The sequence below is a fragment of the Ovis canadensis genome, chromosome 5 (assembly GCF_042477335.2).
Source record: "Ovis canadensis isolate MfBH-ARS-UI-01 breed Bighorn chromosome 5, ARS-UI_OviCan_v2, whole genome shotgun sequence".
Lineage (NCBI taxonomy): Eukaryota > Metazoa > Chordata > Mammalia > Artiodactyla > Bovidae > Ovis > Ovis canadensis.
In genome coordinates, this window is record NC_091249.1 from 15,069,958 (window position 1) to 15,075,002 (window position 5,045).

The following is a 5,045-nucleotide window of genomic DNA, read 5'->3' on the forward strand; positions in this document are numbered from 1 at the left end:
AACAGCAGAAATAAACAATTCACTGGAAGTGTTAAATAGCAGATTAGCAGAAGAAAAACTGGAAAAACACCAAGAAACTTGAAAAACTACAATAGAAACTATTCAACAAAATCACTGTCTTTCACTTTGCTTGACTCAAACCAAAAACAACACCCAGTTGTGGGTGTGACTGGCGATGGAATTAAAGCCAGATGCTGTAAAGAACAATACTGTATAGAAACCTGAAGTATTAGGTCCATGGATCAAGGCAAATTGGAAATGGTGAAACAGGAGATAGCAAAAGTGAATATTGACATTTTAGGAATCACTGAATTAAAATGGGCTGGAATGGGTGAATTTAATTCAAATAACCCTTACATTTACTACTGAGGGCAAGAATCCCTTAGAAGACATGGAGTAGCCATAATAGTCAACGAAAGAGTCAGAAATGCAGTACTGGATGCAGTCTCAAAAATGACAGAATGATCTCTATTCATTCCCAAGGCAAACCATTCACTATCATGGTAATCCAAGCCTATGCCCCAGCCTCTAATGCTGAAGAAGCTGAAGTTGAACGGTACTATGAAGACATACAAAACCTTCTAGAACTAACACCAACCAAAAATGTTCTTTTCATCATAGGGGACTGGATTGCAGAAGTAGAAAGTCAAGAGATACCTGGAGTAACAGGCAAATTTGGCCTTGGAGTACAAATTGAAGCAGGGCAAGGACTAACAGAGTTTTGTCAAGAGAACATATTGGTCATAACAAACACCCTCTTCCAACACCACAAGAGATGACTCTATACATGAACATCACCAGGTAGTCAATACTGAAATCAGATTGATTATAATTTTTGCAGCTGAAGATGGAGAAACTCTATACAGTCAGCAAAAACAAGACCTGGAGATAACTGTGGCTCAGATCATGAACTCCTTACTGCAAAATCCAGACTTAAATTGAAGAAAGTAGGGAACACCACTAGACCGTTCAGGTATGACCTAAGTGAAATCTCTTATGATTATACAGTGGAAGCAACAAATAGATTCAAGGGATTAGATCTTAGATAGAGTGTCAGAACTATGGACAGAGGTTCATAAATTGTACAGGAGGCAGTGATAAAGACCATCTCCAAGAAAAAGAAATGCAAAAGGGCAAAATGGTTGTCTGAGAAGGCCTTACAAATAGCTGAGAAAAGAAAAGAAGCAAAAGGCAAAGGAAAAAAGGAAAGATATATCCATCTGAATGCAGAATTCCAAAGAATAGCAAGAGGAGATAAGAAAGCCTTCCTAAGTTGTCAATACAAAGAAATAGAGGAAAACAACAGAATGGGAAAGGCTAGAGATCTCCTCAAGAAAATTAGAGATACCAAGGGAATATTTCATGGAAAGATAGGCGCAATAAAGGACAGAAGTTGTACGGACCTAACAGAAGCAGAAAATATTAAGAAAAGGTGGCAAGAACACACAGAAGAACTATACAAAAAAGATCTTAATGACTCAGATAACCACGATGGTATGATCACTCACCTAGAGCCAGGCATCTTGGAGTGCAAAGTCAAGTGGGCCTTAGGAAACATCACTATGAACAAAGCTAGTGGAGGTGATGGAATCCCAGCTGAGCAATTTCAAATCATAGAAGACGATGCTGTTAAAGTGCTGCACTCAATATGTCAGCAAATTTGGAAAACTCAGCAGTGGCCATGGGACTGGAAAAGGTCAGTTTTCATTCCAATTCCCATAAAAGACGATGCTAAGATTGTTCAAACTACCGCAGATTGCACTCATCTCACATGCTAGTAAAGTAATGCTCAAAATTCTCCAAGCCGGACTTCAACAGTACATAAACTGAGAAATTACAGACATTCAATTTGGACTTACAAAAGGCAGAGGAACCAGAGATCAAATTGCCAACATCCGTTGGATCATAGAAAAAACAATAGAATTTCAGAAAAATATCTATTTCTGCTTCATTGACTATGCTAAAGCCTTGGACCATGTGAATCACAGCAAATTGCGGAAAATTCTTCAAGAGATGGGAATACCAGACCACCTTACCTGCCTCCTGAGAAATCTGAATGCAGATCAAGAAGCAACAGTTAGAATCGGACATGGAACAACAGACTGGTTCCAAATTGGAAAAGGAGTATGTCAAGGCTGTATATTGTTACCTTGATTATTTACCTTATATATGCAGAGTACATCATGTGAAATGCTGGACTGGATAAAGCACAAGCTGCAATCAAGATTTCATGGAGAAATATCAATAACCTCAGATACATAGATGACACCACCCTTATGGCAGAAAATATAGAACTTCTTTGCCGACTAAGGTCCATCTAGCCAAGGCTGTGGTTTTCCCAGTGGTCATGTATGGATGTGAGAGTTGGACTGTGAAGAAGGCTGAGCACCGAAGAATTGATGCTTTTGAACTGTGGTGTTGGAGAAGACTCTTGAGAGTCCCTTGGACTGCAAGGAGATCCAACCAGTCCATTCTGAAGGAGATCAGCCCTGGGATTTCTTTGGAAAGAATGATGCTAAAGCTGAAACTCCAGTACTTTGTCCACCTCATGCGAAGAGTTGACTCACTGGAAAAGACTCTGATGCTGGGAGGGATTGGGGGCAGGAGGAGAAGGGGACGACAGAGGATGAGATGGCTGGATGGCACCACTGACTCGATGGGCGTGAGTCTGAGTGAACTCCAGGAGTTGGTGATGGACAGGGAGGCCTGGTGTGCTGCGATTCTTGGGGTCACAAAGAGTCGGACACGACTGAGCAACTGAACTAAACTGAAAGAGCCTCTTGATGAAAGTGAAAGAGGAGACTGAAAAGGTTGGCTTAAAGCTCAACATTCAGAAAACGAAGATCATGGCCTCTGGTCCCATCACTTCATGGCAAATAGATGGGGAAACAGTGGAAAGAGTGACAGACATTATTTTCTCAGGCTCCAAAATCACTGCAGATGGTGACTGCAGTGATTAAAAAATCAAAAGACACTTGCTGCTTGGAAGAAAAGCTATGACCAACCTAGACAGCATATGAAAAAGCAGAGACACTACTTTACCAACAAAGGTCCATATAATCAAAGCTATGGTTTTTCCAATAGTCATGTATGTATGGATGTGAGAGCTGGACCATAAAGAAAGCTGAGCACCAGAGAATTGATGCTTTTGAACTGTGATGTTGGAGAAGACTCTTGAGAGTCCCTTGGACTACAAGGAGATCAAACCAGTTAATCCTAAGGAAATCAATCCTGAATATTCATTGGAAGAACTGATGCTGAAGCTGGAAACTCCAACAATTTGGCCACCTGATGCAAAGGATTGACTCATTGGAAAAGACCCTGATGCTGCGACAGATTGAAGGTAGGAGGAAAAAGGGTCAACCGAGGATGAGATCGTTGGATGGCATCACCGACTTAATGGACGAGTTTGAGCAAGTGCTCCAAGGTGGTGATGGACAGAGAAGCCTGGTGTGCTTCAGACTGTGGGGTTACAAAGAGTTGGACACGACCGGGCAACTTAACTGAACTGAATGGAAATTCACTAGGGGGAATTCCCTGTTGGCTCAGTGACTAGGACATCACACTCCCAAGTGTAGAAGGGGCCCGGGACTAAGCTCTTGTCAGGAAACTAGATCCCACAAGCCACAACTAAGGGTTCATATGCAGTAACTAAAGATTGCACATGCTGCAACGAAAGACTCCACACACCACAAATAAAAGATCTCACATACACAACTAAAAAAAGAACACACATGCCACAAGGAAGATCAAAGAGCTGGTGTGCCACACCTAAGATCCAGTGCAGCCAACTAAATAAATGCAAACATACATATTTTCAGAAACAATGTTACTGAGTACAAGCTCACTCTGTTCACTGCACAAGAGGCCAATAAACCCAAGGGACAAGGTGTTGAGAGAAGGCATACGACTTTATTTGGACCAGCTGACAGAGAAGATGGTAGACTAATATCTCAAAGTAACCATCTTGTTGGGGTTTGGAAGCCACGTTCTTTTGCAGGGCCAAAAAGAGAAGCTATAAGGAACCAAAGTCAAAAGGCAGAATAGAGAGGGAGAGGCAGTGGGGAAGTAAAGTGAAAGGATCTTCCGTCTTGCAAAACATTTCTAGTCTTTGGAAGTTGAAGTGAAGTTGCTGTCATGTCTGACTCTTTGTGACCCCGTGGACTACAGCCTACCAGGCTTCTCCGTCCATGGGATTCTCCAGGCAAGAATACTGCAGTGGGTTACCATTTCCTTCTCCAAGGGATCTTCCCAACCCAGGGATTGAACTCGGGTCTCCCACATTGTAGGCAGACGCTTTAAACTCTGAGCCATCAGGGAAGCCCCAAAAGCCTACAGCACCCTGTATTCCCAGGCGGTCTCCCGCCCAAGTACTAACCAGGCCCGACCCTGCTTAGCTTCTGAGATCGGACGAGATCGGGTGCGTTCAGGATGGTATGGCCATAGATTTTGGGGTGTGTTAATGTCTTCTATTCACAGGTGGGCAGGGTCAGATTATCTCTCTCTGAGCTGAACAAAGGCACTTTAGTTTACGTTCAGGTAACAGGTCAGGGTCTTCTGAGGCAGGCAATTAGGTATGATTATAATAACAAAAGCAATGAAAACAAACAGTTTACAACATGGAGTCAGAGTTTGTTTCTTCTCTGCAAAAGAAACACAAGAAAAAAAGGGTAAAGGGGGGAAAAAAACTCAATTTTTAAAATGGGCAAAGGACTTGCATAGACATTTCTCCAAATTTGTACAAATGGCCAGTAAGTACAAGAAAAAAGGTTGAACATCACTAACCATGAGTGAAATGCCAATCAAAACCACAAAAACAGATTTATTCAAGATTACAGAGTAGAAGGATGTGCACTCATCTCCTGTGAGAGCACCAAAATCACAACTAGCTGTTGAAGAGTCATTGACATGAGGGTGCTGGAACCTACCAGAAAAAGATACCCATGTCCAAGGGAAAAAAGAAGCTTCAACAAGACCGTAGAGGGGCACAATCATGATAAAATCAAATCACACACCCACTGGGCAGGCAGCCCACAAACTGGAGA

General features: G+C 42.2%; 1 non-coding gene across 1 annotated transcript; it reads right to left on the minus strand.

Moving 5' to 3' along the window:
• Window positions 1–4,329: 4,329 nt before the first annotated feature.
• LOC138441934 (5S ribosomal RNA) lies at window positions 4,330–4,448 on the minus strand. Its single transcript, XR_011257500.1, has one exon. It is a non-coding gene; the product is annotated as a 5S ribosomal RNA (ribosomal RNA).
• Between the last annotated feature and the right edge of the window lie 597 nt (window positions 4,449–5,045).